We start from the raw sequence: 13972 nt of genomic DNA, 5'->3' as shown, positions 1-13972 counted from the left end.
TTCCTTCCCCTCACCTGTATCTGTCATTTCTCCCCATGCTATCTCCTCCCACCTCCCCACTGATACGTATGTTAATGTCTCATGGCATATCTGAAATTAATGAAATGTTTTCAATCTCCGTAGCTGCTGCCTCTGACAGAATTCCATGCTTATTTTCTTTCCTGTAGACAGTCTAGCAAGCAATATATTTTGTTTCTTTTTCTTTTTAAAGTTTGGTTATTATTTATGTTTGCCTCAGTCAGAGTCATTTATCAAAAAAAAAGAAGTGTGCCAACTCAAACTAGCATAAATTCAGGGTGAAGGAAAGAGAGCCAGCTTATGGTAGCATCAGAAGAATCCCATGGAAGTCATTCCTCTGGGTAACTCCATCTTTCTGTAGGATGACGAGATCTTCCATGGATGGTCCATGGCATCTTTCTCTATTTTCCCTCTCTGGTTCCCAGCTTCTCCCTGGGACTCTTCACTCTTCGCTTTCCACAGCATTTGCCCAGATGTGTCTTGGAGGTGTCATGGCAGTGACCCTGCCCTATCTTAAAACTCCAGGGCTCAACTCCATCTGATCCATTCTTGTTTGCCACATTGCTTGGCAGAGAAAAATATGTGTAGGTGTAAACCTTGGTGATCAGCTGTCTCTGGAAGGATAGGCCACCTGGGCCACCTTCGTAATCAGCCATCTCTGGAAGGGTGCAGACACCTGTGTCGACGCCCTCTGAGAAGTTGTACACAAAACTGCTCTGCTGCAGTACACACCCTTGCTTTTAGATAGTTTTCCTTTGAAGAGCCTCCAGACATCACAAGTACATTATCATGTGTCGGCAGGAAAAATTTCTTGATATTCACCCCAGTGAAAATGTGGATATTCCATTGAAAACAGGGTAGGTGAATCATCAGTTCTGTTGCCCAATGGAAATGTTTTAAATTATTTTACTTAATTTTTTTTAAATAAAGGAAGTCAAGTGGTTTCCAAACCAAGAATTTTATGTGAATATGAAGCATCTGTTCTTCAATTTTCCAGTGTTGATTCCCAGTGAGATGTGCTATTACATTTCCCCATCTATTTCTGACATATAGCAAATATTAGACAACTTTATGTGCAAAGGTGTTTATATGGCAACTTGATTAAAGTACAGACTATCACAAGTGTATCTGATGCTCAGAATCTCATCTAAAACTCATATATCTCCATTCTGAGGCAGACATTATATACCCTAATGCAGTTCATTTTCTTAAAAATAATATTCATTACATACAGATGAACACGCTGATCATACATATTTATAAATGAAAACTGAATTATATTATCAGCTATATTCTATTTACTTACATTTTTTTCTTTCTGAGGTACCATTTTGTTTCTCATCTTACAGAAACTTATATGCTATGAGGATTTAATAAATTACTTAATAAATTAAACATTTGGGGAGAGTAACGCATATTCTTTTTTCTACTCAGTAGAAACATACCACCGGCTAGTTGGTAATCTACCAGCTACAGTTTGAAGTTGGCTTCTGTATCATTGGATAAGGTAGCTGGAATTTCTATTCATCCCCCTGCCAACCGGTCTCCACTTATTTTCCAAAATGTTGACTATGTCCACACATGCATTTCTCACCCAACGACTATTCTGGGTCCTCCTCACTGGGCCCAGTGCCTTTTCTGGGTCCTCCGCACTGAGGAGCTGTGTTAAGTTTCCTTCTTGTTTCTTTAGAACCATTTGTCACATTTATGAGAGCTGTTTTAAGATTTATTTACTTTCTGGTAGAAAACATAGACATTTGTTTTCTTCCTTCTAATATTTCCAGTTTAGTTATACCTCCTGTACCCTTTAGAAATAGGACTGCAAACACATGACAGGAGGGCCTGCAAGCCTCAGCCCTCCCCACAGGAGACATTGATACTGGAACAGGGCACTGTTTTCAGAGGGGCCCAGGGAGTCTCACTTCTCAATACAACCCTTACATCATCAGCCGTCTGGAATCAGTAAAGAAGACGAAACCTATTTAGAATTTCTGCCTCAAGTTTTTGTTTTCTTTTCCTCTTTTTTCATGCCTTTGTGCAGAACACGATGAATTTCCACAACATCCCACTCCACCACTCTTGAAGACAGGCTTGTAGGCAGCTAACGTCAGATGCTGTAGCATAAAGATGTTTGGAAGGAAAAGACTGGAACAACTACAGAAGGAAACTGTGTCAGGGCAACGTAGTACGTGTTCCTTGGAGATATTGTTTTTCATACCTAAAAAAAAAAAACTGCAGTCCACAGAAATGTTTCCTATGGAAAGTTCCACTAAGAGAGAGCTTTGGCAGAAGTCATTTAGGAATGCAGGTCACCTGGGTTCCTTCTTTCCATGGATTTTGCAAAGAAAATAAAATTAGCCAAAAGCCTTGATATGGCACATATGGGTTCAGAGCTCTGTGAGTTAAGGTAGAATATTTCTATATTTAAAATACTGCATGCTAATCAACTGCAGACAGAAACCAACAATACTTTACAAATATGTGCAAGCCCTAAGCAACCCATTAGCCTGGTATAAAGATGCACGTCATACAGGCATGAGGCACAGAAACAAGATGACCAAACAGGACGTGAAGCGGGGTACGATCCCAGATCCAAGCACAACTGACTCCCGGTGAGGACGACTGGTAACTAACATGAGACTCACAGTGTAACTGCAATGTTCACTTGACACATTATGTATTGATGTCACTAGCCAGTGTTTTAAGAGCTTTATAAATATTAAATCACTTGTTCCTCATAATAACCTTGTCATGTAGTTACTATCGTTATCCCCATTTTTTTTTTCAGTGAGAAAACTGAGGCACAATGAAGTCATAACAAGACTGCCTTTTATCTGTTATTTATACTTTGTCAATTTTTTTAAAAAAGTGTGCCTACTTTTTCCCTTAACAAATTGTACGTAATTTGTTTCATGAAGGAAGCTCAATCCTTTATTGGAACTATGATAAATTACCAAGATACAAGAATCACTCCAAAGTATATCTCAGAATTAACTGTCCTACCTGCCATCCATACAAGAAAATAGTAGGTACATACCTATATGTAATATTTAAATGTTTATATGCAAAATAAAATTATACACAAAGCAGCTTTTAAACATAGACATGCTTATATAATTATTTAAACTAATGAAAAATTGTATACAAATGAATTTCATTAGTTGCAGGTTATAAATGGAATACTGTACAGAAGCTAAGTTTTTATCAGTTTAAATACAATCTGCCTAGGGTGTGTGGGCGTGTGCACACATGCAATTTTACGGGGTTTGTTTTTTGTTTTTGTTTTTTTCGCTTTTTTGATTTTGTATTTATACTGATTGGAGTTCAATGCGTAGATCTCTGGTTTGCTTGTCTGTCATTACTTGTGAAAAATTCTTCACCATTATTTCTTCAGATATCTTCTCCCAGATTCCAATTCTGCAGATTTTAGAATGTTTGATGTTTTTAGGAATGTTTTAGATGCTGGTTTTTTTTTTTTTTTTTTCACTCTTTCCATCCTTGTGCTGAATTTGGGGCATTTCTAACAGCTTATTTTCAGGTGTTTACAGCTCCCTTCCTTGTGAGTCCCTGGATATCTGCTTGCCAGCCCTGGCTTCCTGTGAGGGCTACAGGGAGGCTCCTTCTGGCTCTCAGCATCCCCAGGAAGAGGCCAAGAGTCCAGCTGCTGAATTTCTGTTTTATTTGGAAATAACCAAAAGATGTATATGACACAATATTAAATAAAACGTAATTGTAGGAGTAACTGTAAAAAGTGAGACACGAAAGTATAAAGCCACGGCATGACTACAAATGTGGAACATGTAACACAATCCATATTTTGTTCCAAAAAAAGTCCCAAGTTCTTAGGAAATATTCCTCACTTTCTGACTGAAACGGATCTGCTGGGAAAGTTTCTTTCCTTTTGATTTTTTATTTTTCCCATTATTTGTAATTAATGTGTATCACTTATTTCTTAAAATAATTCCTAATTATCCACAAGACATTATAATGGAAGTTCACTTCCATTTGGCACTGTTAAATTCTCTGAGTTAAGGGCACTCTAAACTCATCATGTTTTGAAAGCTGAATTTTGGGTCTCTTGCGGCTTTAGTACAATATTACTAAGAAAAGACAGAGAGAAAATGTGCCTGCCAGGCAGAGTAGTCAGGGCCAACCCACTCCCACTGGAATGGGCTTTAGGTCCCTCGGCTACAACTGGGGTTAACCCACCATGTGGTTCAATATTCTTTCTTTGTCACATAGACTGAAAGGACTAATGAGAGCACTGTGAGGAGGCCTTTAGCTGTCTTTTTTTTGTTTGTTTGTTTTGCTTTTTTTTTTTTTTTTTTTTTTTTGAGATAGAGTTTTGCTTTGTCATCCAGGCTACAGTGCTGTGGTGCAACCTTAGCTCACTGCAACCTCCGCCTCCTGGGTTTAAGCAGTCCTCCTGCCTCAGCCTACCAAGTAGCCAGGATGACAGCCATGCACTACTATGTCTGGCTAATGTTTGTATTTTTACTAGCAATGTTGTTTCACCATGTTGTCCAGGCTGGTCTTGAACTCCTGACCTCAGGTGATCCACCCACCTCAGCCTCCCAAAGTGCTGGGATTACAGGTGTGAGCCACCATGCCTGGCCTCCTCAGCCATCTTAATAGTATGGAATGTTCAGGAAAAATTGTCTCATTTGCTCACGTGTTCCTCTAACAAGCATAAGTTGAAAACTGCTTGATGTGGAGTTGGGAGAGAATGACCAGGCCCAACCCTCAGGGAATGCACAGGCCACTGGGTGAAAGAGGTGTCAGTGCTTATCCATAGCTTGACAGCCAGAAGTCCAAGGAAGAGTGGCTGGACACAAGAAGGAGTGACTGTCTCTGTCTGTAGGGGTGAGAGAAGGCTTGGAGAGCCCTACACTCAGGGAGATAATGGGGTCTTGACCACACTCTAAAAGAAGCCAGGACCTCCCAGGCAACACAAACAGCACATGAGAAAAGGCAAGGAGACTCAGAAATGGGCATGTGACTTATAGTCATGAATAGAGAATGTGGTCACCAAGAGGGCTGGGTGGAATTGTGTCTCCTAGAACTTATGTGTTGAAGTCCTTAACCCCAGCCCTCAGAATGTGACCCTACTTGGAGATAGGGTCTTTCCAGAGGTAACTGAGTTACAATTAGGTCATTAGGGCAGGCTTCATCCGATATGCCTGGTGTCCTGATAGAAAAGGAAATTTAGAGACGCACACACAGGAAGGAAACCACGTAAACACAGAGACAGCCATCTACAAGCAAAGAGGAGAGGCCTGGAACCAATCGCCCCTCATAGCCTCAGAAGAAACCCCTGCCAACACCTTGACTGTGTTCTTTGCCTTCAGAACTATGAGATAAAAATTGACTATTGTTTAAGTCACTGAGTGTATGGTATCTTGTTATAGCGACCCCAAGAAACTAGTACCATACGTGAAGGGCAGCATCAGGCACCATGTTCCAGAGTGGGTCATTTAACCTGTTGAGGTGAAATGCCCTCGGAGGGTGTCAAGCAGCTCACAGCAGGAAGCAACATGTGTTTCAGGAAGGCTGGTATGAACTCAGTGACTGGTGCAGGTCACAAGCCAAGCTTCCTTGATTCTCTTCATCCTGATGATCTGGGTGTTTTAAGTGGTTTTGTTTTTTGTTTGTTTGTTTGTTTCGTTTTGTTTTTTGAGATGGAGTCTCACTCTATCACCCAGGCTGGAGTGCAATCGCACAGTCTCAGCTTATTGCAACCTCCTCCTCCTGGGTTCAAGCAAGTCTCCTGCCTCAGGCTACCAAGTAGTTGGGACTACAGGTGCATGCCACCACATCCAGATAATTTTTATATGTTTTTAGTAGAGACAGGGTTTCACTATGTTGGCCAGGCTGGTCTCGAACGCCTGACCTTGTGATCCACCCACTTAAGCCTCCCAAAGTGCAGGAGGTGTTTTCAAAAACACAGTGCTTGCTTCCGAGGAACTCACAAACTAGCAGACCAGCATTAACTATAAAATTAGAAGATAATAACACGTGGTAGGAGATGCTGAAGTTGGGAAGAGTACGTGCTACCCAAATACAGAAAATGAAGAAATTAGCTTTGCTGTGTTTAGAAAAGCTGGGGACATACTATAAGCAAAAGACACGATAGTCTCTTGGCAAGGAAAGAGGCTACTATTCCAAATATTATTGGAATGATTCAAATATCTGAATAGAGAAGGGTTATCTCAATTGTGGAAGGACTAAACATAGATATGTTAATGTAAAATTTCATCCAGACAAAATACTGTACATGCACTTTTTGCAAAAGAAAAAATCCAATAAAACAAAGTCATTGCTACTGGTAATGTTGCATTTACTTATTTCAAAAGACAAGGACTTGCTCTGTCACCCAGGCTGGAGTGCAGTGGTGATCATAGCTCACTAAGTCTTGATCTCCTAGGCTCAAGCAGTCCTCTCACCTCAGCCATGGGTGGAACCATAGGCACATGCCAACACACCCAGCTAATTTTTAAAAAACTTAGCTGTAGGGATGGGGTCCTCTATGTTGCCCACGTTGTTCTCAGACTCCTGGTCTCAAACAATCCTCCTACCTCAGCTTCTAAAGTGCTGAGATTACAGGCCCAAGACACCGCACCCAGCCAACTAGTGATGTTTTAAAAACACCTAGGGAGAGAGATCCAAGATGGGATTGTAGCTCCCAGTGAAAGCGCAAAGAATGAGAGGACGCCACACTTTCACATGAATTCCTGTTGCTCACGCACCAGGAGATTCCCAGCGGAGGAGCCCCACGGGTTGCTAGTGCGACTCTTGTGACCGGCGAGGCGGTTTTGCCGGCGCCTCGGAGTGTCGGTTCTTGGTGCAGAGTCAGAAAAGCACCATCAATCTTAATGCCGATGATTTAGTCGGTGCAGTGGGTTGCTCAGATTTCGGCGCTGAGAATCAATAAGTTGGATGTCCACTCAGCAACCCAATTACAAAGACGGTAAATACAAAGACCACAGATGGATAAATTTATAACGAAGGGAAGAAAACAGCCAAAAAAAGGCTGAGAATACCCAAGATCAGAACGCCTCTCCCTCAGCGGGGGAGCACAGTTCCTCATCAGCAACGGAACAAGGCTTGATGGAGAACGAGTGTGTTCCAATTACAGAAGCAGGCTTCAAAATGTGGATAATGAGAAACTTCTGTGAATTAAAAGAACTTGTTTTAACCCAATCTAAAGTAACTAAGAACTTTGAAAAAAGATTTGACGAAATGTTAACAAGAAACACAATTTAGAGAGGAATATAAGTGAATTGATGGAGCTGAAAAACACAATGCAACAACTTCGTGAAGTATGCACAAGTTTTAACAGTCGAATTGGTCAAGCAGAAGAAAGGATATCAGAGGTCGAAGACCAACTCAATGAAATAAAACTAGAAGACAAGATTAGAGAAAAAAGGATAAAAAGGAACGAGCAAAGTCTCCAAGAAATATGGGACTATGTGAAAAGACCTAATCTACGCTTGATAGGTGTACCTGAATGTGACGAAGAGAATGAATCCAAGCTGGAAAATATGCTTCAGGACATTATTCAGGAAAATTTTCCCAACCTAGTAAGGCAGGATAATATTCAACTCCAGGTAATACAGAGAACACCACAGAGATATTCCTCAAGAAGAGCAACTCCAAGGCACAGAATCGTCAGATTCACCAGGGTTGAAATGAAGGAGAAAATACTAAGGGCAGCCAGAGAGAAAGGTCAGGTTACCCACAAAGGGAAGCCTATCAGACTTACAGCAGATCTCTCAGCAGAAACCCTACAAGCCAGAAGAGAGTGGGGACCAATATTCAACATCCTTAAAGAAAAGAACTTTCAACCCAGAACTTCACATCCAGCCAAACTAAGCTTCACAAGTGAAGGAAAAATAAACTTTTTTGTGAATAAGCAAGCACTCAGAGATTTCATCACCATCAGGCCTGCTTTACAAGAGCTTCTGAAAGAACCACTACACATAGAAAGGAACAAACAGTATCAGCCTTTCTAAAAAATTTATCAAAAACAGCATCAATATAATGAAGAATTTAAATCAACTAATGGGCAAAATAGCCAGCTAATATTAAATGGCAGTATTAAACTCACATATATTATTATTAATTCTAAATTTAAATTGACTAAATCCCCCAATCCAAAGACAGACAGGCAATTTGAATAAAAAACTAAAACCCATCAGTATGCTGCATCCAGACCCATCTCACATTCAAGGATACACAAAGACTCAAAACAAGGGATGGAGAAGGATTTACCAACCAGAGAGCTAAAATCAATAAATAAAAAGCAGAAGTTACAATTAAGCAACAAAGATCAAAAGAAGCAAAGAAGGACATTATATAATGATAAAAGGATCAATGCAACAACAAGAAGAGCTAAAGATCCTAAATATATACGCACCCAATACAGGAATATGCAGACATACAAGACTTATAAAGAGACTTAGACTCCTACATAATAATAGTGGGAGACTTCAACATTAATATTAGACAAATCAGTGAGACAGAAAGTTAACAACGATATCCAGGACTTGAACTCAGATCTGGAACAAGTAAATGTAATTAACGTTTATAGAACTCTCCACTTAAAATATACACTCTTATCAGTACCACATCATATCAACTTACAAGTTTAAATGAAATGTTGGTTGGCTCCTTGTTTGTTATTCTCTTCCCTCATTTTCTTTTATATCTCCATTATTAAGGACAATTATAGGCATACCCATATTTAGATTGCATTCTAGCCCGGGCAATAAAGCAATACCCCCATCCTCTCTCCCTCTTCCTCTTTCTCTTTCTTCCTCTTCTTTATTCTTTTTCTTATTAAAAACAAAACAAAACAAAACAAAACACCATAGTGGCTTTAGGGCCAGGCACACTGACTCACACCTATAATCCCAGCACTTTGGGAGGCCAAGATGCGTGGATCATTTGAGGCTGGGAGTTTGAGACGGGCCTGGACAACACAGTGGAACCCTGTCTCTACTAAAAATATAAAATTAGTCAGGCATAGTGGCACACTCCTGTAATTCCAGCTACTCGGGAGGCTGAGGCAAGAGAATAACGTGAACCCAGGAGGTGGAGGTTACAGTGAGCCAACATCGCATCACGCCACTACACTCCAGCAGGGCAACAGAACAAGACTGTCTCAAAAAAAAAAAAAAAAAAAAAAAAGAAAGAAGTACAACTGGGCAAGGCGTGGTGGCTTATGCCTGTAACCTCAATACCTTGGGAAGCCAAGGCGGGTGGATCACTTGCTGTCAGGAGTTCGAAACCATCCTGGCCCACATGGTGAAACCCCGTCTCTACTAAAAATACAAAATTAGCCAGGCATTTGGCACATGCCTGTAGTCCTAGCTATGCGGGAGACTCAGGCACAAGAATCGCTTGAACCCAGGAGGCGGAGGTTGCAGTGAGCCGAGACTGTGCCACTGTGCTCCAGCCTGGCGACAAAGCAAGACTCCGTCTTAAAAAAAAAATTAGCCAGGTATGGTTGGGGGCCGGTGGGCGGGGTGGTATACCTGTAATACCAGCTACTTAGGAGGCTGAGGCATGAGAATTGCTTGAATTCAGGAGGCAGATGTTGCAGTGAGCCAAGATCATGCCACTGTATTCCAGCCTGGACAACAGAGTGAGACTCTGTCTTAAAAAAAAAAAAAAAAAAAAAAAAAAAAAAAAAAAAAAAAAAAAAAGCTGGGTGCAGTGGCTCATACCTATAATCCCAGCACTTTGGGAGGCCAAGGCAGGCGGATCACCTGAGGTTGGGATTTCAAGACCAGCCTGACCAACATAGAGAAAACCCATCTCTACTAAAAATACAAAATTAGCTGGGCATGCTGGCACATGCCTATAATCTCAGCTACTCAGAAGGCTGAGGCAGGATAATCACTTGAACCCGGGAGGCGGAGGTTGCGATGAACCGAGATTGCATTATTGCACTCCAGGCAACAAGAGTGAAACTCCGTCTGGGGGTGAGGGGGAAGAAACTGGGTACACTGGCTCACACCTGTAATCCCAGCACTTTGGGAGGCAAAAAAAAAAAAAGAAAAAAAAAAAGAAAAAAAAAAAACACCTAATGTTGCCCCATAGACAAACAAGAATTTTTAGCTAACAGGCAATATGAGAAGGCTGCAGAAACTCTTGAAAATACTAGCCAGATTGCTATGACATCTGTATAATGAATCCCAAGATCTGATTTTAAAGACATCCTGAAGTTCTCACGCTAGTACTCTCTCTGGGGTGCACCTGTGAAGGGTTAAGCCCTTCTGACACCTTTGATCAGACTTTATGAGCTGTACCTTGATCTTCACCGATTACTGGTTTTTATTTTTGAATATATCTCCAGGTTGTTGTCTAATCTATTGAGTTTCTGTTAGGACAAATCAGCAGCAACTTAAGTCATAAAGGGCCATGGGCTTTTCAGGGGCTCGTTTTTGTGTCCTGTTGAAGTCTAACAGCTGATGATGATGTAGACAGGTATGTGTCGGTGATTGCTAAGAAGTCTGGTTACTTCATGTTTATTGCAGTTTCTTCTACCACACTGACTACAAGGTGTTACATTTTGAAATAAAGTTTTATCTAAGTGACCCTAGAAGCCTGCAAAATTTTTCTCTTAGTAACAGAAAGCATATCTTTCACTACATTTAATTTGTTAATGAGGGCTTAAGTCTTCTATCCTGTGAGAATAAACTCTGTGGTTTCTCCAGAGGCTGTTGAAAGAGGATTACTCCCTAGATTTGGCAGTTCAAACGTTGTTGTGAGCAGTAGAAAGAGTTTGAGTACGATGGTAAAAACCACAGACAAAACATCGAGAGTCATCGAGGGGTGGGAATATGGCCTTGCAAGTCCGCTTCCAATTTTCATGACACTGTGACATGCGAAAGCTCCAGGTCCCTCCTTTTAAAAAATAATTACTCATTCTAGGCCTTGGGGCAGAACACCTGTTTTTAATTTCTTGGCTGACCACTAACTGGCTTGGAGATTTTCAGCACTGTCTGCAAGTGAGAACCACCTGGGAAGGTTTGTTTTGAAAGCCTCGGGGCCCGTGCGGTGCCTGGAAACCAAGTAGGTCAGAATCTATGGGATCGGGACCCTCGAAGAAACATTTTTAACGTTCCTCAAGTAAGCACAATATGTAGCCAAGTTTGAGACCAGTATTGACGTTCTGTGCAGTATAAGTCATTTCAACTCTCTTTATCTAGTCCTCATCCATCTGTACAATGGAATGTTTTAGATGTTTTGATCTCTTCCCACTCAGAGTCAGGCTTTATCAAAGGAAAAGACAGTTAATATGTTTAGTCAGAGGGATTTCTAAGCCTTCCTAGGGGAAAAAAACCAGCCCATGTTTTATGGCTCCTCAAGAGGGTCCACAGCAAAGAAACAACACCGTGTGTCTGACCCTTGGACATCTTCAGAAGGTGAAGAGTGTGGCCTTGTGCAGAGATTACTGTTCTGAAGCAAGAGAGGAGGAGAGGAAGCACCAATAATTTGCTAATTTGCCTGTCAACATCCTTTGTGCCAGGCCAAATCCCACTCATTATCCCGGCTTTGGCGCTTTCCTTTCTGGGGTTGAGGTCAGAGGCAGAGGCAAGTCTGGGGAATGCCGGGACGCGGCTGAGATTACTGAAGCTGGGCTGGGAGAGCCTCGTAAGGAAACCAGTTAGAGCAATGTCCAGGCCAGGGAAAGAGGACTTACCATGAGCTGGGAAGAAACATCTGAAAACAAAGCCTGACACATTTAGGCATGGAAGGCAGAGATGGGATGGACCCCTGTTGGCGAGAAGCAGGCTGTGTGGGAATGAGTTAAGGTAAGCCCAGGTGAGCAGACACAGAGAGCAAGGGAGGAGTCAAGGGTGAGGCCGTGGCTTGATTAAGGGATGCATTTCAGCGACTCCAGGTGAGTGGTTTGCTGCCCTTTTGTCAGATAACTTCAGGAGTTTTAAACAGCTGGCTTCCCTCCACAGGGACGCCAGAAAGCTCCTCTAGGCTGCGATTCTGTCTTCAGGCTCCCATAATTTATTGCCTGTCCCATTCACATGGAAATTAACCCTGAACTGTGAAAGCCTTTTCTCTATGTTGTGCCCTCACCTTTGCATCTTTGTAGCCCACATTGAGGTCTGATTCATGTACCCAGCATAGTGCTTTCAAACTATTAACAGAAAGCACTTTGTAGATATTTTTCTTCCAATGTAATAATAATCTGGGGAAATATTTGTCATTGGGGTCGGGAAGGCTAAGGAAATATGTGTCCACATGAGATGGAATAAACTGTAAGTGAATTTGGGATAGGGCAAGGATAGATACCTCTCCTCTTTAGTTACAGGATGTCACATGTGCATCTCCATCATCAAAGGTCACTTTGACGTTAGAACCATCTGTTTATAGGCCTGATACCTCCACTAGTGTGTGGGCTATTAGAGATCAGGGGTTCAGTCCTCTTCTGTCCAAATCAGATATATATTAAAACTCAGAAAGAACTGAGAATATTAGAATAGGAATGGCACTGGGTTTCAAGATTCCAAAGTAAACTCGGATATCGTTTTACAGATGATCTTTGTGAACATCTAATATTTTAATACTATGAAGTAGGCTTTTGAGAGGGAAAAGTCCTTTTCTAAAATATATCCAGAACCTGGAGACACAGAGCACAGGTCTATACCAAAACATTATTTGCAGGAACACAGGTTGACGCATTAAGAAATTTTTCCACCTCTGGAAAGGGAGCCCAACAATCAGCCTCTTGGCTGCAGGAAGAAAGATCAGAGAAGATGCAGTTGAAAAGCAGAGAGGCTCTGTGAGCTTTGAGCTGCAACCCTCCTGTTCTGCCGGAAGCCCACAGAGAGTGCGAGAGCAGGACAAATGAAACCCCCAGGTGACTTGGAAATCTCACAGCAGAAGAGCACTGAGAAACTTTCAAAAGTGTTTCCCAAGAGATTTTATTCTCATAGGAAGTCCCGTCTCTATCCACCAGGGCACATGAACAATAGATTGAGGCAATTTGGTCTGAGAGCAGCCTCTCAGAATCCATGCAAGTGTGTTGTGTGGGGAAGCTGATGGGTTCCACCCACACCCACCATCCATACAATCATACTTGAAACATGGCCCATAGTCTCAAGGACGCAAGGAATGCCTAAAGAAAGTTGCAAAACTTACAGGTCTAGGAAGGTGGGGGTCTCTGGATGCAGCAATGTCGTGAGAAGGAGTGAGTCATGTCTACAGGGAGAACAGAAGCCTACATCCAAAGAGAACAACTGAGTGGGGACCAGGCTGACCATGAGCTTAGTCTACAGACCCTCAGCTAGAGCCAAGGCAATGCCTGACTCAGAAAAAACAGTGAGATGACAAGGACCTTGACTGAATCGTTTCCAAAGAGGAAGCAATTGAGTTCTAACCAAAGGCCTGAGGCTCTGGAAGTGGTAAGACGAATATCCTGTTAGAGCGAAAAGTGGAGCTCATAAGCTCTATTGCTCATAAGCTGCTTAGGTTGGTTGTAGAGAGACAAAATAAGTTGCAATTTTTATGCCTGTGAGTGTTGTGGACTCACATTCCCGAGGCTACATGATCAGTTGCATGTTGTCCTCCCAGGCTTAGGACTAGCTGGTGGTCCTGAGTGGTGGTGCTAACCTGTTCACTGGGCCCCTTCCTTGAATCAGGCCCTGATCCAGGTCCTCAGGATACAAGATGTGAAAGGGGCAGACTCAGGTTCTGGTTTTATGAAACCCAGGACCTAGGGAGGAAGGGGGAAGTTACCAGTGAGATGGGTGTGATGAAAGAGAAAATAAAGAGGCTGAGAGAGAGGAAAGGAAGGAGAGAGACTTCCCTTTGGTCCTCCCTGAAGAGGGGACATTGAGGCCGAGACCTGAGTGAGCCAGACAAAAAGCAGAGAAAAGCGGTCCCTGGCAGAAAGAACTTTATCAAGCTTTCAAGTTCTGTTTTTCAC

The sequence above is a fragment of the Saimiri boliviensis genome, chromosome 1 (assembly GCF_048565385.1).
Source record: "Saimiri boliviensis isolate mSaiBol1 chromosome 1, mSaiBol1.pri, whole genome shotgun sequence".
NCBI classification, from domain to species: Eukaryota; Metazoa; Chordata; class Mammalia; order Primates; family Cebidae; genus Saimiri; species Saimiri boliviensis.
This window is presented reverse-complemented; position numbering follows the sequence as displayed.